The following is a 21,421-nucleotide window of genomic DNA, read 5'->3' on the forward strand; positions in this document are numbered from 1 at the left end:
ACACTCGGACTTCATCATCCCCTGGAACACCCCTGTGTGTGCGGGACACAGCTCAGGGGGTGCCCCCCTGCAGCCCCCAGCACGCCCAGAGCTCCGGGAGCCACCCCGGATCCCCGCTCCGCACCCCCTGTGCCCCACGGCCGCCATGGGACCCTCCTGCCCGTGCTCCCACTTCCTCTTTTCCACCTTTCTCCCTATTTCACATCCCCTCTCCCGCCATTTCCAGCCGCTCCCCAGAGGAGTTTTGGAGTCCCATTCCCCCCTTTTCACCCTTTCCACCCTTTTTCCCCACAATCCCCCAATCCCCAGCCCACTCCCGCTCACTTTTAGGGTCCCATCCTCCACTTTTCCCCACTTTCCCACCCCCTCCCACCCGTTTCTCCCCCACTCTTCAGACCCCTCCTGCTCTTCCTTTGAGGGTCCCCTCCACCTCTCACTCATTTTAGGGGTCCCATCACCCCTTTTTCCCCTTCTCCCCCCTTTCCCATCATGTCCGGCCCCCCCTGCTCACTCGAGAGCTCTGCGCCTGCAGCCGGGGTGGCTCCCAGCACCACCAGTGCCACCAGTACGGCCCCAGCTGCCACCACTCGCCCCATGGCCAGCGCCGGCCATGATTTTGATTGGCTGAGGGCCCTGCAGTGGGGTTTTTTGGAGGGGGAACCTCGAGGTGCTGGGCAGGTGGGAGCTCAGCTGTGCCCAGAAATGTGTCCCCAGAGACGCGGGATCTCAGGGGTGCCCATGGCCTGGGGTGACGCTGGCCCCGTGCCAGGCACCCACCAAAGCCACTCTGTCCCTGCCCCCCGCAGCTGCACAGGGGAGAGAAAATGGAACAGAGGGTTCCCGGGTGGGGAAAAGGACCGGGAGAGATCCCACAGCAAACACCAGCACGGGCACAACAGGCTCTAATTAGAGATATTAATTAAATTGATGACACCGAAAAAATAAGAGCAAGAGAATGAGAAGGAAAAGAAGACCCTTAAAAACATCCTCCCCCCACCCCTCCCTCCTTCCCAGGGGCTGTGGGGGCATCTCTGCATCCGGCACCTCCATCTTTGGAGCCGCCAGGGATTGGCTCTGCCAGACAGGAAGCTTCCAGATCCTTCTCTCAGAAGCCACCTCTAAACCAACCCCGCTACCAAAACCAGGCTGTGCAAGCCCAATAGAGCTCCAAAACTGGGAACCCAGGTATCCAGGAGCTCAGCTGCACCCCAAAATGGGGATGGAGATGTCCAGGGGCTCAGGTGTGCCCAAAAATGAGGCCCCAGCTGAGGGTGTTCCCTGCTTGGCTGAGCGCTGCCTGAGGGCTGGGGCTGCAGCAATGGAGGGACACCCTCCTCCAGTGGAGATGTCCTAAAAACGAGAGACCCCCCACAAGCCCCTCACAACCCCCGGGGCTGGGCTGGCCCTGCCTGGATGCCGGGAGACACCAAAACCGCTCTGTCCCTGCCCTCTGCAGCTGCACAGGGACAGGAAACACAAGGAAAGGCCCAGGAGCTGAGAGAAGGACTGGGAGAGATCCTGCCCCGAGCACGGGCACAACAGAGCCAGCCTGGGCACAGGGAGAGAATTTATTCCCAACCAAATCCCAGCAGCACAAAGAGAAGGCAAAGAAATCTCTCCAACACCTTCCCCCCACCCAGCGCGGATCACCCGGAACGGGGGTCACCAGGGCTCTGCCCAACGGGGGTCACTGGGGATCATCCAACGCCGATCCTCCCACGGGGGATGGAGCTGGAGCAGCGCACGAAGCTCTCCCCACACTCGGGGCACTCGCAGGGCTTCCCTTAGCGGTGCCTCCGTTGGTGTCGGGTCAAGGTAGAGCTCCTGGAGAAGCTCTTCCCACACTCAGGACACTCGTAGGGCCTCTCCCCGGTGTGGATGCGCCGGTGGGTGATGAGGGTGGAGTTGTGTTTGAAGCCCTTCCCGCAGTCGGGGCAGCGGAAGGGCCTCTCATCCGTGTGAATGCGCTGATGTACGAGGAGACTGGAGCTCCTCTGAAACCCCTTCCCACAGTCAGAACACTCGTAGGGCCTCTCCCCAGTGTGGGTGCGCTGGTGTACCTTCAGTTCAGAGCTCTGGCCGAAGCTCTTCCAACAATCCAAGCACTCGTAGGGCCGTTCCCTGCTGTGGACCACCTGGTGCCGGATCAGGTGGGAGATGCTGGAGAAGCCCTTCCCACATTCCCCACACTCATAGGGCCTCTCCCCAGTGTGGATCCTCTGGTGTTCCCTCAGGCTGGAGCTCCACCTGAAGCCCTTCCCACATTCCAAGCACTTGTAGGGCTTCTCCCCACCCTGAGGCTTCTCCCCCAGCTCCGAGCTCCCCCTGGATCTCCGGCCGCCTTCCCGGCACAGGGGGGCTCTTTCCTCCTTGGATCTCTCTGGGCTGCGTTTGCAGCCCCTCCTCGTGCGGCATCTCCGGGGCTTTTCCTCCTCCTCCATCCGGCCACGCCTTGGGAATGACAAATCCTGGTTTTGGGGGAGAAACAAGGGGTGAGCGCCTTCGGCTTGTGGTTCCTCCTGCCCAAGGCCATCACCAAGCATCTTGTGTCTGTTAAAACCTCCAAAACACCAAGATTCAGACCAAAAGTACCACAAACATCAAGACACAGACCCAAAACTCCCAAAACATCAAGATTCAGACAAAACTCTCTCCAAAATATAAACATTCAGCCCCCACAAAAAAAATCAAAGCACCAGCATGGAGCCCAAGAAACCTCAGAAACACCAAGATTCACCCACGGGAAAATCGTGGATCCCCCTCCCTGATCACCTGCTGGATGGGGGGGGCAACGCTCCTGGGGCTGGGGGGAGGCTGCAGATACAGCGAGTGCTGGAACCTTGCGGTGCCTCCTCTTCCTGCTCCTCCTCCTCCTCCTGTATCCCTACTCTTCCTCACACTCCTCTTCCTCACACTACTCCTTCTCCTGCTGAATCCCACCTGCTGCTCCCACGTCCATCCTTTCACCATTCTGCTCTCCAGCCCTGCTCCTCCAGCCTTTCTCCTCCTCCCCCCAGGCCCAGCACCCACCCCTGGCTCGCTCTGCCCCCCAGAGCTCTCGCATCCCACAGCACCAGCAGGGATGCAGCTGCGGCAGCTCGGGCTGCGGCAGCGCTGGGCTCTCGGCCGCTCCTGCCCGCACTCGGCCCCCGCCGCAGCCACTTCTGCCAGCACAGCACGGGCCGGCCCGGCCTTGGCGCTCCCCCCCTCCCACCTCCCCAAATTCCCCTCGCGGGGGGCGCCAAGGCCGGGCCACACGGGGGCTCCAGCTGGGGAGCGCCGGGCGCTGCGGCTCTGCCTGGCAACTGCTGACTCACCAGCGCCGCGCCTTCTGATTGGCTGAGCGCTGCCTGAGGGCCGCGCCTGCACCAAGGGGGGACACCCTGCTCCAGGGGGGATGGCCCGAAAACCGGGCACCCCCAGCCAAGGAACAACAGCAACGCCTCCCTACAAACACATGCTCTCAATCTGCTCGGACACAGCCACACCGACTTGGACACAAGCAAGTGACACAAGCAGAAACCATCAGCTCCACAAAATGGCACTGATTGACACACACTGCTGCTCAGCCAAGCTCCTGCTCAATTCCTCAACTTCCAGAACAACAACAAAGCCTCAACACAACCATGGACATCGTGTCCTATACAAAAGGGGACAATGTTGAGGCAGTTTGCACATTCTCCCAGAGCTAATTAAGGACATGGACACCCAGCAGGGGTAAAAAGGGAAGTCGAGAAGGGGTCTCAGCAACAGGGGATGGATGGTGTTGGTGTGCTGGGAAAGGATTGGTTGAAGGGAGTGTGCAGGAATATGGTTAAGGCAAACAGCAGCAGGAGGAATCTATGTGGGAAGAAAGGAAAAGGAAGATGGAAAAGAGGAGGAAGAGAAAAACGTGAGGACTGGGATGTTTTTCAGCACCATCTTATCCTCAAAATTTGCCAGCTGATCCACATCTTTTGTATCCCCGCGTTCCAGGAGAGTAAAACAAGGAGGTCAGGATTTCAGGGTGTTTCTCTGTGGTGGGGAGCAGCAGGACAGGGCAGCACGGGCTGGGGGCCTGTGGGGAGCTGCGGGGCCGGGCCGGGGCTGTGGGGCAGCCGGGGCTCAGCGCCGGGCACTGCCTGACCCCAACACCCCCCGGGCAGGGCCGGCACTGGCCCCCGGGCCCCAGGAGGCTGCGGGATGTGGAAGGATCAGGATTTTCTTTCATCGATCTTGTTTGGGTCACTGGAGAAACGAATGATTGTGCAGAAAGCTCAGCAGCTGTCAGAGGATGAGCACCCACAGGCACTGAGGGGGCTGCAGGAGAGGCACAAGAAGCCCCTGCAGCACTTGGCCAGAAAGGCTCAGCAGGGGAATGCAAGAAGGGATGAGCAAAAGGCCAAGGTGAAGGCAAAGGCCATGGCAGAGTTTCTACAGCCCCCCAGGGATGAACCGCAGGGCCCAAGGGGGCCCCAGCACCCAGGGGACGGCGGTGGCCACAAGCACCTGGCACAGGCATTGCCCTCCTCGGCACGGCAGAGCCCACCCAAACAGCCCCTGCCAAGGAATCAGGGCTCCAGCTGCAGGCCACAAGGACACTGCAAGCACAGACAGCAGCACCCTCAGCACCAGCAAGTCCACCCCTGATGGACATGGATTGTCAGGGCTCTCAGAGCTCCCAGCACACCAGGGACCCACCGCACCAGAGCCCTTGAGAACATTCAGGGCGCCTCTGGATCGAGACGAGGCCGCTCCTGACGGACACAGGGGCCTCTCGATCCACTCCGAATCTGAGACCTCAGGGGGGAAATTGTCAAGAAGATCCTTGATTATTCAGGCAATAAGTGGGAAAGATGAGCAGGGGTGTTTTATTCAACCACTATCAGTAGATGTGGGGGATGGGTTTGAAACCCATCAATTTCTGTTTGTTCCTAATTGTGATTGTAATTTACTGGGAAGGGATTTGGTGGCTGAAGTGGGAATGCAAATTCATATTGTCAAAGGAGATACAGAGGCTAATGCTGCTGTACCTTGGTGTCAAATGTCTGCAAAGGCCTCTGCTGAAGGGAACCCAGAAGTGTGGGCAGCCCCAGGGAAATAGGGAAAATCAGATATGGAGCCTCTCCAAATTCCTCTGAAGCATCCAGGACAAGTGGTGTCTAAAAGCAATACCCTGTTCCAAGGGAGGCAAGGAAGGGGTTACAGCCTCTTACTGAGGCCCTGCTAAAGGCAGCGCTTCTGGAGCCAGGCATCTCTCCCTACAACACTCCTCTCCTGCCAGCCAAGAAACCCCATCATGGACACCAGAAGGAAAGCACAAGTTTCAAGGCTTCAAAAGCAGATTAACTGAGCCTCCTGCCCTGGCCCTCCCAGACAATAGACTCAGACAGGGGAACTCATTTTACAGGAAAGATCCTTCAGGCCGTTCTGGCTGCTTTAGGAACACAGTGGCACCTCCAAATGCCCTGGCACCCCAGAGCTCAGGTCGGGTGGAAAGAATGAATGGGGAAATAAAGAAACACCTTCTGAAGCTGCTGAGAGAAACCAAGATGCCACGGGTACGGCTGCTGCCATTGGCTTTGGCAAGAAGAAGAGCCAGACCCAGGGCAGATATTCAATTACCTCCCCTGGAATTGAGGTTTCCATTCCTCACCCTGGGAATTCCCGAGCTACTCGGGGATGGAGATCAGGGATGTCTGTTTCAAGCAGTCTGTGGCCACAATCCTGTCTCTTGTGAAATCTCTTCCACAGGAAGCTCGGCTGGCACAGACCCTGCCTTGGCACTTTGCTGCCCACAACATCCAACCAGGACATCGGGTCCTGCCTGAGGAGCGCAAAGAAGCACCACTGGTGGCCAAGGGCGTGGCCCATTCCAAGTGTCTCCGAGCACAGAAACAGCCGCCAGCACAGCTGAACACGGGGGGACCCCTCACCCTCGCCTCAAGCTCTCTGAAGCCCCGCGGATTTGCACTCCCCGGCTGCAGGAGGACCATGCGAGGCCGCCACTGACCCTGCACAGAAGGGGCCGCAGCAGCAGCCAGGGCTCCACAGCGGGGGAAGCCCCGGGGGCTGCCCACAGATCCTCTGCTGAAATAGTCTGGCTGGGCACCTCCTCTGGCATCTCCAGGCACTGGGGGCCAATCCTCGCTGGCACCGGGCGACCTTCAGAGCTTTCTGTGCCTGCACTCGCCACAGCTGCTGCGCGAGACAGCGGGAGAATTCCACTCTGGCTCTCAGTTACACTCACACTCTGGGCTGGGCGGGATTCGATTGATGGAAAATATACCAAGTTCAGAATTGCTTTAAAATTTTATCTCTCTACTCAGGCTTGCTTTGCCTCTGCCTTGGGGAAAGGAATTTGAAAGTGTTTGTTAAGGGATGTTACACCACTCAACAGAGATGAGCTTAACATCTCAACAGACTGGGAATAGCCCAAAAGATACCCAAAAGATAACGCCCATCAACAAAACATCAACGCCCATCAGCAAACATCAAGGAACAGCTACCCCAGACACTGCCTCCGGCACAGCTGGAGACCCCTGCTCTGGAAAAGGCTGAGAAGGAAATCAAGGAGTGTGCACCTAATTAACATCAGAGGCCAAGCAATCCGGGGCCAATAGGAAACCAAATACTAAGAACTACCCAACTTGGAACCAATGAACATTAAACCTACGGATTTCTATGGGTTTAGACTGCTTAAAGTTGAGGAAAAATCTGGTACAACTCGTGTGCCATGGAATGATTTTCTCTGCGCACCCGGGCTCTGTGTGCATGAAATGATTTCTGTTGCACATCCTGGCCAGAATAAAGTAATGCCTTGACCCTTAACACTAAAAAGGTCGTTGGAGAGTTTTTGTTCTTCCCACAGTTTCAGTGACAAGATTACACCATTAGAATGGTTTTTCTTAATAATTCTACATTGATATTGTCAGTTGGGTTTGGGCCAAAGGTGTGAGAGTCAATTTTTAGTCCGAGGAGAAGAACCAAAAATCTTTATTGCTTTGGGGCATTTTGTGTATGTGTGTGCATGGCTGTTAGTGATGGCAGAATTTTGGAATGGGTTTGTCAATGTTCACCTGTAGGTTGCAGTTTGCAAAACTGGAAGAGCTTTAAAACTGACCCTTTTCCTCATAAACAGTTAAAAAATATTTTAAAAAAAAAAGGGGGTGGAAAAAGCCGCTTTTGGGGGGCCTCTTGTGAGTCACCTGATGGCTGCCCTGCAAGAGAAGCTTCCTTCCAGGCAGCCAGCAGAGGAGCTTTAGAAATGCAAATTAACTCTGCTGCGGGAAGTGTGCACAATGTCCCAGGCTCTCCTTGCCTGCCACAGGAACTGGGCTGATTCCCTCTGCCCCTCACCCCAAGCTCTGCCTCCCTGCACTGACGGAATTTGCATCGCTAAAGGCAGAGCCCACACTGAGCATCTCTGACTCTGCAACAGAAATCCCTGAAGCTGAAAAGGAAAACAGCAAACGGAGAATGTTGGGAGAACTTCACTCACAAAAGCGGGGGGGAATCATCCCTCTCCCTACTCCAACATCTGCTGGCACTCTCTGTGTTATACAGGGTGGGTTTGACCACTGGGCTGCTTTTGCTGACACAAGGTCAGCGAAATCACTTGGGAATGCAAGGATGTGATGATTTAATCAGAGAAAAGCGGTCAATTGATGCATCCCTGGCATTTTTGGCAGCGCCCAAAAATGGGGAAAAGATGAACGGCCACCAGAACAAATCCTACAACACCATGGAGCAGCCCCTGGGAACCCAAACAAATTCATACCAGGTGCCAGAGAACCCACGGATCATTTCAATGCATCATTAGATTACAAGCTGTCCTCCAAATCATAACCAAGCACACAGCTCCAGCTCCTGACCTTCTCACCCACCAATCCACTCCCATGAGCAACGCCACATTTCACCCTGGGATGCCATCAGATTCTCTTCCAGCAGAAGGACCAGGAGGTTGTGGAAAATTAAATGACTCAAAGTGCTCTTGGCAAAGAGATGGCCAAGAAAAAGTGGGGAAACAGAGAACAAAGGAAATAAAACTTCACAGAGCCATGAATATCGGATGTTATACAAAGTGGGGGTGCACATTAAGGGGCACATGCAGCAGGCGGATCGGGAAGTCTGTACCTTCCAAGGACCTCAGCCACTGCGGAAAGGGACACGGAGATGCGGCCGGGCAAATCGGCATAAAAAGGAGGCTGCGTCCTCCAACACTTGGACAGACCCCACGGGAAATGCCCCGTGGCCTCTCCCTTTGTCCACGAATAAAGTTACTTTTACACGACTCCTCCGGCTCCTCTGGGGACACAAACCTCTGGCCACGGGAACTTTCCCGCACACTGCCGGCCACGGGGCAGCCACCTCTGTCCTACCCACAGCAGCCGGGACGAGCCAGCGCTGCTCCGGCACCGGCTCCTGCCGAGGCAGCAGCGGGAAGGAGACCGCGGGCAGCCGCTCCCGCAGCGCCCTCACGCCAGGGCGAACACGGCGCCCACACGGCACAACGAACCCGCCACAGCCCCCTGCCGCCCCCTCCGCCCGCAGCCAGCCCCGAGCCCCGCCAGAACCGAGCGCGGCTCCCACCTGCGCTGGGGCCGCCTCCGAGCTCCGCCGCCGCCTCACCGGGCTCCGGCCGCCGCCGCCGCTCCCGGGCCCGCACAGACGCTCCGCCAATGGCGCCTCTGCTGCGCCACGGCCGCCCTGCCGGCGGCTCCGGGCCCGGGCTGCTCCCCGCTCCGACCAATCAGCGCGCCAGAACCACGACTGACGGCAGCGCCGCCCAATCGGAGCGAGGGGCGGGCTCTGCACACGGCCCAGCCCCGCCCCGCGCTCCCAGCGCCCCCCGGGCTGCGTGAGGGGAAAGCCGCAGCTGAGGAGCAGCCCTGGAACGGGCCCGGCCCGAGCCGCCATTCAGCTGAGAAGAGAAACAAAGCTCTCCGCTGCTCCCGGCCCGACCTGCCCAGCCCTGCGTGTCGGGTGCCTCCGGCTCCTTGGGAAGCCCTGCAGCCTCGCTACTGCCGCCCCTAATTCGGAGCCTCAGTGCATGGCTTTGATTTCCCCGAGAAAGGGAAAACCGCCCCAAACCCCTTTGGCTGAGTGCACGAGGGGAGAGATTTGTGGCAGAAAACTCCCAAAGTCGTTTATGCCCAGCTTGGGAAGAACAGCCCAAGCCAAGCGGAGCTGGGACCCCCCAGCAGCGCCTCTCTGCCGCCCCAGCTGAAGCCCTCGCTGGCTGCTCCAGGCTGGATGGGCAGACTGGGAGCACTGGGAAGGGGCCCCGGCTCGGGGCGCAGCCCCCGGGGCAGCCCCACGGCCCCACGACCCCTCCAAGGCTCCGCCAGCCGGGATGGAACGTGGGAGGGGGAGCAGGGCAAGGGCCGGGGCTGTCGGTGCCCAGAGGACACAAGGGACAGCGGGGGCACTTCACAAGCATTTCATGCAAAAGATAAAATCATAACGAAGACAAAAGCAACAGCAACCGTGGCACCATAGCCCAGGGCCACACAGGAACATGTCCCATTGGAATGGGGGGACGCTGGCCCGATGTCAGGTACCCACCACAGCCGCTCTCTCCCTGCGCTCCACAGCCGGACAGGGGACAGAAAATTTAACCAAGGGCTCATGAGCTGAGGACCAACAGATTTCACTTATCAAACACTGTCACAGGCAGAACAGGCTTGAAACTGGAGATACGAATTGAATTTATTGCTATCAAACTCAGAGCAGGATAAGGAGAATTAAAAGAAGACCCTTCAAAACTTCTTCCTCCCACCCCTCCCTCCTTCCAGCTCTACCTCCCACCCCGGCAGTGCAGGACACAGGGAACTGGGGCCATGCTCAGTTCATCCCCGGTGCCTTCTCCCGCTGCTCAGGGACAGGAGTCGTTCCCCTGCTGCACTCTGGGCTCCCTCCCACCAGACAGTTCTCCAGGAACTTCTCCAGCCTGAGTCCGTCCCACGGGCAGCAGTCCCCTCACACTGCTGCAGCCCCGGGGGTCACTCTGCCCCGGGGTCAGTCCTGCAAGGACAGGCTGCTCCGGCAGGGCCCCTCTGTCCACGGGTCTCGCACGGGGTCACAGCCTCTCCTCAGGCATCCCCTGCTCCGGTGGGGGCTCCTCCAGGGGCTGCGGGGTATCTCTGCATCCCTGGGGTTCTCTGCATCTGGCACCTCCATCTTTGGAGCCACCATGGATTGGCACTGCTGGACATAGAGGAAGCTTCCAGAACCTTCTCCCAGAATCCACCCTGTAGTCCCCCTGCTACCAATACCAGATCGAGCAAACCCAATATAGCCCAAAAAATGGGGTCCCAGATATCCAGGAGCTCAGATGCACCCCAAAATGGGGATGGAGATGTCCAGGTGTGTCCAAAAATGAGGCCCCAGATGAGGGCGTTCTTTGCTTGGCAGCAACTGTGCCCTCTGCAACTGCACAGGGACAGGAAATACAAGGAAAGGCCCAGGAGCTGAGAGGAGGAGCAGGAGAGATCCCACCCCAAGCACCGGCACAACAGAGCCAGCCTGGGCACAGAGATGGAATTTATTCCCAACCAAATCCCAGCAGCACAAGGAGAAGGCAAAGAAATCTCTCCAACACCTTCCCCCCACCCAGCGGGGATCACCCGGAACGGGGGTCACCAGGGCTCTGCCCAACGGGGGTCACTGGGGATCATCCAACGCCGATCCTCCCACGGGGGATGGAGCTGGAGCAGCGCACGAAGCTCTTCCCGCACTCAGGGCACTCGCAGGGCTTCCCTTAGCGGTGCCTCCGGTGGTGTTGGGTCAAGGCAGAGCTGCTGGAGAAGCTCTTCCCACACTGGGGACACTCGTAGGGCCTCTCCCCGGTGTGGATGTGCCGGTGCCTGATGAGGTGGGAGTTGCGTTTGAAGCCCTTCCCGCAGTCGGGGCAGTGGAAGGGCCTCTCATCCGTGTGAATCCGCTGATGTCTGAGGAGATCAGAGCTGGTCTGAAACCTCTTCCCACACTCCTCACACTTGTAGCACCGTTCCCCAGTGTGGATCCTCTGGTGCCGGATCAGGTCGGAGTTGCAGCTGAAGCCCTTCCTACACTCGGGACACTCGTAGGGCCTCTCCCTGGTGTGGATGCACCAGTGCCTGATGAGTTGGGAGTTTTGATTGAAGCCCTTCTCACAGTTGCAACAGTGGAAGGGCCTCTCTTCTGTGTGAATCCGCTGATGTACGAGGAGATCGGAGCTGGTCTGAAACCTCTTCCCACACTCCTCACACTCGTAGGGCCATTCCCCAGTGTGGATCCTCTGGTGCCGGATCAGGCAGGAGTTGTAGCTGAAGCCCTTCCCACACTCAGGACACTCATAGGGCCTCTCCCTGGTGTGGATGCGCCGGTGGGTGACGAGGTTGGTGTTTTGCTTGAAGCTCTTCCCGCAGTCAGAGCAGCAGAAGGGCCTCTCATCCGTGTGATTCCTCTGATGCTTGAGGAGATCGGAGCTGCTTGGAAACCTTTTCCCACACTCAGAACACTCATAGGGCCTCTCCCCGGTGTGGGTGCGCTGGTGTCCCCACAGGCTGGAGCTCCGGCCGAAGCTCTTCCCACATTTCCCACACTCATAGGGCTTTTCCCCAGTGTGCATCCTCTGGTGTTCCATCAGGTGGGAGCTCCGGCTGAAGCTCTTCCCACATTCCCCACACTCATAGGGCCTCTCCCCAGTGTGGATCCTCTGGTGTACTCTCAGATGGGAGTTGTAGCTGAAGACCTTCCCACATTCCAAGAACTTGTGGGGCTCCTCCCCACCCTGAGGCTTCTCCCCCAGCTCCGAGCTCCCCCTGGATCTCCGGCCGCCTTCCCGGCACAGGGGGGCTCTTTCCTCCTTGGATCTCTCTGGGCTGCGTTTGCAGCCCCTCCTCGTGCGGCATCTCCGGGGCTTTTCCTCCTCCTCCATCCGGCCACACCTTGGGAATGACAAATCCTGGTTTGGGGGGAGAAACAAGGGGTGAGCGCCTTGGCCTGGGGGTTCCTCCTGCCCAGGCCCACCTATGGAATTCTCCGGGGCTTTTGTGTCTATAAAAACCCCAAACCACCACGATTCAGCCCAAAAAACCCTCCCAGCACTTCCCCCTCCCTGATCTCTCCGCTTGGGCTTCTGAGGGTCTCCTTTCCCTGGGCTCATCGTGGTCCTGTGGCTCCTGGGGTTCCCCCTCTCTGGGGTCCCACTCAGTGATGATCCAGGGGGTTTTGCGGTTCCCAGGGGTCCCTTCTCCCCTGATTCTCTGCTGCAGGTTTCCAGCGATCCCAGGGGTCCACCCTTATCCAGGCTCACCCCATCTCCAGGCTGCCGGGGGTCCCCCAGCTCCGGGATCGCCCCTCTCCCCTCACCCCACCCTGGGGCTCCCGGCGTTCCCCTCCACCGCTCTCCCAGAGGGGCCCCAAGAACGATGTCCCCCTCCCACCCCCGCACCGGCACGGAGCCCCCAAATATCCCCCGAAGGGCCATTTGCGGCTCAGCTTTGGGGTCCCGCAGGATCCAAACATCGCACCCCCCCCCCAAGTGAAACCCTCCCAGGGACCCACAAGGAGATTTGGGGCTCCATTCTGGAAGCTGCGAGCTCCAAACACCCCCCAAGAGAAAACGCCTCTCGGGGACCCCCAAGACATTTGGGGCGAGCTCCCCCTCCCCGCTCACCTGCGGGATGCTCCCGGGGCCGCGGCGGACAGAGCGGGCACCGACCCCGCGCTTCCCCTGCTGCTTTTCGTCTTCCTGCTCCTCCTTTTCCTCTCTCCTTCCTCCTTCTCCCGCTCCTCCTCCTTCCTAATCCCGCCTCCTTCTCCTCTTCTCTCCAGGCCCTTCTCCCGCTCCTTCCTCATCCCTCCTCCTCCTCCCACATCCCTTCTCCTGCTCCCCCCGGGCCCAGCGCCCACCCTTGGCCCCCCGTTTTCCCAACGCGGTCGCATCCCGCGGGAGGAGCCGGGATGGAGCCGGGACAGGTCGGTCTGGGGCAGGGCTGGGCTGTGGGCCCGGCCTGGGAGCCCCCCACGCGCCCCCTCCCCAAATTCCCCTGGCGGGGGGCGCTGGGGGCGAGGGGGGGGCGCAGGTGGGGTCCGGGTGGGGAGCGCTGGGCGCTGCGGGTCTGCCTGGCAACTGGTGAGTCACCAGCGCCGCGCGCTCTGATTGGCTGAAGGTTGTCCAGCGCTGTCTCTGATTGGCGCCTTTCTTCGGGGCTCTTTTGAGGGGACTTTTTCTGGGGGATTTGGGGGTCGTTGGGGGCTGTGGAATTTAGGGGCGTTCCGGCACGTTTTGCGGTTCGCTGGGTGTTGGCGTTCAGGTGCTTCCCAAGGGCGGGGTGACACGGTGGGGACACAGGGGGGTCCCCATTCCCGAACCATCCCAGGGTCGGTTCTGCCCCCTCCAATCTCGGCTCCCCGTCAGTTTCCCCCAAGTCCCTCCCCAGTGCCCCTCAATAAACGGGACCAGCCCAAACTGGGAAGCTTTATTGGGAACACTGGGAGCAGCCGGGTGGGGGCAGAGTGACAGCGGGGCTGGGGGGGACACACGACCCCCCAAAATCAGCGCGGGGATGGAGCGGGGGGTCCCGGCCGGGCCCGAGGCCACGGGGAGGGGCTGCGGCCGCCGGCGGCTCAGGAGCTCTGTGGGCAGAGCAAAGGGGGTGACACCGGGCTGGGGGGCCCTGGGGGAGCACAGAGCTCCGGGGGAGGGGGGACACGACCCCCGGGCCCCTCCCGTCACCTGCTTGCGCAGGTAGAAGCCGAGCCCCAGCGCCAGGAAGATGAAGCCCAACACGAAGCCCCCGATCCCCATCAGCATCTTGGGGGGCGGGGGGGCAGCTTTGATGGGGGCGGGGGGAGTGGGGAAGACGAATTCAGGAAACGGCGGCGGCTGCCGGGAAGGAACCAGAATGGACTGGGACAGGCTGGGATGGACTGGGACAGAATGGGACAGAGGGATACACTGGGACCAGGACCGGGACTGGGCAGGACCAGATTTGGAGCACCAGGGATTATACTGAGATATATTGGGACCACACTGAGAGCTACTGGGAACATGCTGAGGCCCAATGGGTGCTGCTGGGATATACTGGGAGTAATTTGCATCATACTGAGACAGACGGGAATCATTCTGGGAGACTGGAACCACAGCGGTGGTGAAAGGGTTCAATTGGAAAAATGCAGGGGGCAACTGGGATCGTCCTGGGAGTAGCTGGCGCATGCTGGGAATGACAGGGTCATATTGGAGTGACTGGCATAGTTCTGGGAGTATCTGGGAGTGACTGGGATCATACTGGGCCTGACAGGAATCAAACCAGACTCCTACTGGGAAGTTAATGGGAATCATACTGGGGGTGACTGGACTCATACTGGGATCATGCTTGGAGCAACTGGGACCATGATGGGACAAAAGGCATCATAGAGGGACTGACTGGGAGTGGCTGGGTTCATACTGGAAGTGATGGGGGCCCTACCTTACTCTACTGGGAGGGACTGAGAGTGAAAGGAACCATACAGGGCATGACTGGGAACAACTGGGACCATGTTGGGGGCAAGTGGGATCTTACTGGGAGTGACTGGGAACATAAAAGCTTGAGTGGAGTTTTTATCCCGTGGCATTCCCGGGGAGCAGCGGCAGCTCCGCACCCCCAGCCCGGGGGGTGGGAGCAGGGGAACCGCTGGCAGCACCTTCGGGGCACAGCCGAGGGCTGGGAGGCTCCTCACCCACTTCATTTTCTCTGCCCCGTTCAAATCATCCCCTCCCATTCAAATCCCCTCCGTTCACATTTTCTCCCCACCATTAAAGTTTCCTTGCCCCAATTCAACTTTTCTCCCCAATTAAGCCCTGAGGCCCCTCCCCGCCCCCGGCTCCTCCCGGCAGGACCCGGCCGGGACCTTCTGGAAACAGCAGCAGAAAGAGTTCAAAAATTCCTCATTACTTCCATCGATTTCCTTGGTTTCCGGGGCATTTTCCTGCGGCTGCTCTGGGCCATGGCTGAGGGGTTCCCTCGGGCTCCAGCCCCTTTCCAGCCCCTTTTTCCAGCCCCTTTTTCCAGCTCTTTTCCTCAGCTGACCCAAAGCTGCGGATTTTGGGGGGTGGGAAGAGTCGCTCTGCTCGGGGGTCCCCGCGGTGCCCCAGGGAGGCCCCGAGGCCGCAGCGCGGTTCCCTCGGGCCCCTTGGAGCGTTTGGAATCTCCAACTCTCAGCAATCGCTGTCCGTGGCATTCAATCCCCCCTCTGCAGGGTTTTCGCCCAGACCGGCTTTCTTTCCAGAGGGTTTTGTGGTTTCGCTTCGAGCCGGGGCCTGAGGGCACCGGAGCGGCCGCGGGTGCCGGGGCAGGAAGGGCTGAGGGACAGCAGCGCCCCACAAACCTCCGGGAGGGGGACAAGGGCTGGAGGGGGCAAAGAGAGAATAAACGCGAGATTTTAGAAAAAGAAAAAAACCCAGTAAAATATAGATGATATGTAAAATATAATAAAAGAGAACTCTGAAAAAAGAAAGTAACAGCAGAGCTGCTTCTCTTGGGACTTTGGGTTTCTTGTCCAAGCTCCGAGCTGGGTGTGAGCCAGAAGCCAGTGGCTGGGAGAGACATTGCTGCTGAAGGGCTTCCTATGGCCAGAACTAAAGTGTCGAGTATCAAGGAAGAGCTTGAGGTTACAGAAGCGCCAGCGCTCCCGTTGGATTCCCTCGTTGGAAGCTGAAAGCGGAGCTCCGTCTGGGACTCTGCTTTGTAAGGATTGAATGTAAAACTCCAGCGCAATCCCCGTTTCCCTCCCTCCTGTGGCCAGCGGCGCACGGAGAAGGGATGGGAGTTTCGGTGAGTTCGTGCTTCCCCCTGAGGGACAGGAATCCTTGCCGTGTCCAGCGGGGGTCCCTCCCCAGCCGTGCGGTCACTCCCCGGCCCGGCCCTGAGGCGCGGGGCAGTCGCGGGGCAGCCGCGCTCCGGCCCCGTCAGCGGCACCGCCGCTTCGTGCCGGGCAGGAGCGGCAGAAGGAGCCGGGCGGCGGCGGGGGCTGAATCCCGGCAGGAGGAGGAGGAGGAAGAAGAAGAGGAAGAAGGGGCCGGGTCGGCCTGCGGTGTCCGATGGCCGGGGAGCAGCGGGGAGGCCTCGGGGAGCGGCGGCGGGCGGGGCTCTGCTGGAGCCGCCCCGAGGGGTTTGTGCCGCCCTGGGTCCCTGAAGGAGCCGCTCCGCGGGACGGGCGAGCTGGGAACGAAAGGAAATACAGAGAAGAGAATAAAATACAATCAAAGAGCCGCACCGAGAGGCGTCTCCCCCGCCCGCGTCTGAAGGAGCTGCACCGAGGGACGGGCGGGGGGTGAGTAGAATAAAATCCAGAGAATGGAGTAAAATAGAATAAAAAACTGCACGGGGATGTCCGCGGCGCCCGGTGTCACTGAAGAGCCGCACGGCGGGACGGGCGCTGTCGGGTGCGGCCAGAAGGGCAGCGCCGAGGAGGGAGAGAGGTGCGAATAGAAAAACAAAAAACCAGAAAGAATAGAATAAAATGCAAGAAAAGAGCCTCACCCGGGAATCTCCGCAGCCCCGCGTCACTGAAGGAGCCGCAGCGAGGGACGGGCGGGGCGCGGCCCGGATCGAGCCCCTCCAGCTGCGCCTCGAGCGGCGACCCCGCGGGACCGCGCCAGGGCCGGGCGGCGGCGGCGGCAGCCGGAGCCGGGAAAGCGGCTTGGAGCGGCGGAGACGAGCGGGGTGTTCCCGAGCAGCTCCGCTCAGCCCTCGGGCACCGCGCTGGGGTCGCCGCGCACTTTTCACCCCCGGCCGCCCCCACGGGCCGGGCCCCGCGGCTCCCGCTGCCGCCGCCTCGGCCTTATGAACTCCCCTCCCCTCAGACCCTCCCGGGCACCGCCGGGCATTAGCGCAGCTCCCGGGGCCGTGTCCCGGCCACACTTGGGTATTAAATCCGACAGATTTGAGGAGCTGGCACAGCCCTAGAAACCAGGGCTTTGCCCTCGGCAGCTTGGAGCGGCACGAGGGGGATAAAAGATCCTCTGCACTCACCGATGCCCCCAGAAGCAGCTCTGGCCCCCTAAGAATGGGGCTGTATTTGGGAGAGGGAGGATGACTGGGATGGGGTCTGGAAGGAAACAGACACATGTTGGGATGAAGAGGTTTGGATGATCTGGTTCCTGAGGAGGTTTTGGGGCATTCTCCAGTCCTGAGGGATGTGTTACTGGGAGGGGGGACACACCTGGCTCTTGCACTTGGAGTGCGGCCCACAGGGAAGGACATGGGGAGCCCATTTTAGGGTAGATCCCGCTGCTTTCCATCAGTTTTGGGGGGGTTATAATCGGATTTGGGTGATTTCCTGGTGATTTTCAGAGGCGGAGGTGAGGCCTTTTTTGGGAGGATCCTGATGCTTTCCACCAGTTTGGGGGGTTCTAAATGGCTTGTGGTGGACCCACTTTCATGGGTTCTGACGCTGCCCACCCGTGCTCTGCACTGGTCCGGACTGGTGCTCCCAGTGCTGCGTGGGGCAGGGCCATGGGGACCCCTCCATGGCACAGTGCGGCTGCTTTGGGGCTGGCGGCACTTGCCCGGCACTGGCCATGGGGCGTGTGCTGGCAGCTGGGCCGTACTGGTGGTACTGGTGGTGCTGGGAGCTCCCGTGTCTGGGGGCCAGTGGGACTCAGGTGAATGTGGGCACCTCAGGGGTGTGGTGGGGACGATTGGAAAATATTGAGAGAGGTGGGAAAAAGGGAGGAAGAGAGCAGAAAATCGGAGCTGGAATGCCCAGACCAGGAGTCCAGCCCAGGGGTCTCTGGCCTGGCTGCCCCCAGGAAGTGGCTCCCACAACCCCTCACCCTGTCCCCAAAATCCCTTGGCATCCCCCACTGTCTCGGTTTTGAAAGACAGGTGTCTGCTAAGGAAGGCAGAGGCCCCCCTTGAAGTGGCAGATATAACCCCTTTTCCCTCCAAGTTATTATATTTTGAAATCAAGAGCCTTTAGGCGAAGATGTGGGAAATAGGAATAACAGTTCTTTACTCTATATATATATGTATATAACCAGTCAAACAAAACAACAACAACTATGGCAGTAACAGCAATCACAAACCCAGTGCCAGCCTTCTCGGCTGTCGGGCCCTTTCCCCTCGGGTGCAGTTCCGCTCGCAGCCGGCAGGGGCGCTGGCGGCTCCCGGTGAGCAGGGCAGGTGCAATGGTTCCCCCGCGGCTGCAGGGGGCGCTCCGGAGCGAGCTCGGGAAACCCGCGGCTCTGGTGCCCCGGGATCCCGGGAAGGATGGAACAAAGGCTTCACAAACCGCTGGGCAGCTGATCCCGGGCTCTCAGGAACAGCAGGCTGGAATGGCAGGGACGAACGCAAATCCCGGGTGGCAGACGAGATGTATCCAGATGGGAAAAAACCACGGAGGCCCAGGCAGGCAGGGTGAGCAGGGCTACAGCGTAGCGAAAGCTCGAAGCAGCAGCGGAGCAGGACAGCCACAGCTCGGTCTCCAGCAGGGCAGGGAAAAAGCGGCTTTTGGGGTCCCGGCGTTGCTTCCAGCAGGAAGAAAGAACGGCCAAAAAGAAAGAAGCAGCAGCTCCTTTCTCTGCAGCTTCTCTCTCCGGACGCTCAGAGCGAACTGTCCCCACACCCAGGTGTAGACAAAAGAGTAGCCAGGCCCGCCCCACTCCCCTTTTTGTCTTTCTTAAGTACAGCTATTTGTCCCCTAGCAACATGCATATGGGAGAAAATTCCTTTAACAGGAAAACCTAAGACTAAACTAAAACCCCAACATTATCCACCCCGAATTTTTTCCCATACTAACATGTTACATGAAACTTAACCTTTTTTAACCATATAAATCTATGCATTACCCAAATTATATACAAATATACATGCTGATATTGATACAAGTGCAGAGCCATGGGTAGTTCACCCTAAAACAAGGTCCTCTTGAGGTAAGCATCGGGTCTCTCCATCCTTTTGCATCACCCACCAGGTGCAACCTGGTCCCTGAGCAAAAACAACCCCACGGATGGGTTTGTCTTTGCTCGAGGCAGACTTTACCCAAACAGTTTTTCCAAGCATACCTCTCATGTGCACCACTGGAACCTTATCTCCATCTGTTGTTTGTAGGGGTTTGGATTGGGCAGGGCCTGCTCGGCTGGTGGAACCTCGAGTGTTAACTAACCAGGTGGCTCTTGCTAAATGCATCTCCCAGTTTTTGAAAGTCCCCCCACCCAGTGCCTTCAAGGTGGTTTTAAGCAGTCCATTACACCGCTCAACCTTCCCAGCTGCTGGTGCATGGTAAGGGATGTGGTACACCCACTCTATGCCATGTTCTCTAGCCCAGGTGTTTATAAGGCTGTTCTTGAAATGAGTCCCATTGTCAGACTCGATTCTCTCAGGGGTGCCATGCCTCCAAAGGACTTGCTTTTCCAGGCCCAGGATGGTGTTCCGGGCAGTAGCATGAGGCACAGGGTAGGTCTCCAGCCACCCAGTGGTGGCTTCTACCATTGTGAGCACATAGCGCTTGCCTTGGCGGGTTTGAGGCAGTGTGATGTAATCAATCTGCCAGGCCTCCCCATACTTGTATTTGGACCATCGCCCACCATACCACAGAGGCTTCACCCGCTTGGCCTGCTTGATCGCAGCGCATGTCTCACAGTCATGGATAACCTGGGAGATACTGTCCATGGTTAGATCCACCCCTCGGTCTCGTGCCCACTTATAGGTGGCATCTCTGCCCTGATGACCTGAGGCATCATGGGCCCATCGAGCTAGGAACAGTTCTCCTTTATGTTGCCAATCCAAGTCTATCTGGGACACCTCTATTTTCGCAGCCTGATCTACCTGTTTGTTGTTACGATGTTCTTCATTAGCCCGGCTTTTGGGGATGTGAGCATCTACATGACGGACCTTCACGGATAGCTTCTCTACCCGAGTGGCAATGTCTTTCCACTCTTCAGCAGCCCAGATTGGTTTTCCTCTGCGCTGCCAGTTTGCCTTCTTCCACCTTTCCAGCCAACCCCACAGAGCATTGGCTACCATCCATGAATCGGTGTAGAGGTAGAGCTTTGGCCACTTCTCTCTTTCAGCTATGTCCAGAGCTAATTGGACAGCTTTGAGCTCAGCAAATTGGCTCGATCCACCTTCTCCTTCAGTGGCCTGTGCAACTTGTCGTGTGGGGCTCCATACAGCGGCTTTCCATTTCCGGCTAGCGCCTACAATTCGGCAGGAACCATCAGTGAAGAGGGCGTATTGTCTTTCACTCTCTGGTAGCTCGTTATATGGTGGGGCTTCTTCGGCACGTGTCACCTGCTCCTCTTCTTCTTCAGAAGATAACCCAAAAGTCTCACCTTCTGGCCAGTTTGTAATTATTTCCAAGATCCCAGGGCGACTTGGGTTTCCAATTCGGGCGCGCTGCGTGATGAGGGCAATCCATTTGCTCCAAGTAGCGTCGGTGGCGTGATGCGTGGAGGGAACCTTTCCTTTGAACATCCACCCCAGCACCGGTAGTCGGGGTGCCAGGAGGAGTTGTGCCTCAGTGCCGATTACTTCTGATGCAGCTTGGACTCCTTCATAAGCTGCCAGGATTTCCTTCTCGGTGGGAGTGTAGTTGGCTTCAGATCCTCTGTAGCTTCGGCTCCAGAATCCCAGTGGTCGGCCCCGAGTCTCACCAGGCACCTTCTGCCAGAGGCTCCAGGACAGACCATTGTTCCCGGCTGCAGAGTAGAGCACGTTCTTCACCTCTGGTCCTGTCCTGACTGGGCCAAGGGCTACGGCGTGAGCAATTTCCTGTTTGATCTGGGCGAAGGCTTGCTGCTGTTCAGGGCCCCAGTGGAAATCACTCTTCTTGCGGGTAACCAGGTAGAGAGGACTCACGATCTGGCTGTACTCGGGAATGTGCATCCTCCAGAAACCCATAGCACCTAGGAAAGCTTGTGTTTCCTTCTTGTTGGTCGGCGGAGACATTGCTGTGATCTTATTGATGACCTCAGTGGGAATCTGACGCCGTCCATCTTGCCACTTTACTCCCAGGAACTGGATCTCTCGGGCAGGTCCCTTGACCTTGCTCTTCTTGATGGCAAAACCAGCTTGCAGGAGAATTTGAATTATTCTCTCTCCTTTCTCAAACACTTCGGTTGCAGTGTTCCCCCACACAATGATGTCATCAATGTACTGCAGATGTTCTGGAGCCTCACTCTTTTCTAGTGCAGTCTGGATCAGTCCATGACAGATGGTGGGACTGTGCTTCCACCCCTGGGGCAGTCGGTTCCAGGTGTACTGCACGCCCCTCCAGGTGAAGGCAAACTGAGGCCTGCACTCTGCTGCCAGAGGAATGGAGAAGAATGCATTGGCAATGTCAATAGTGGCGTACCACTTTGCTGCTTTGGACTCCAGCTCGTACTGGAGCTCCAACATGTCTGGCACGGCAGCGCTCAGCGGTGGAGTCACTTCATTCAGGGCACGATAGTCCACAGTCAATCTCCATT

General features: G+C 58.6%; 1 pseudogene; it reads right to left on the reverse strand.

The window, feature by feature from the left end:
- LOC125318719 overlaps nt 1-21,421 on the reverse strand; it is a 71,615-nt pseudogene that overhangs the window by 43,436 nt on the left and 6,758 nt on the right.

The sequence above is a fragment of the Corvus hawaiiensis genome, chromosome 31 (assembly GCF_020740725.1).
Source record: "Corvus hawaiiensis isolate bCorHaw1 chromosome 31, bCorHaw1.pri.cur, whole genome shotgun sequence".
Classification (NCBI taxonomy): Eukaryota; Metazoa; Chordata; class Aves; order Passeriformes; family Corvidae; genus Corvus; species Corvus hawaiiensis.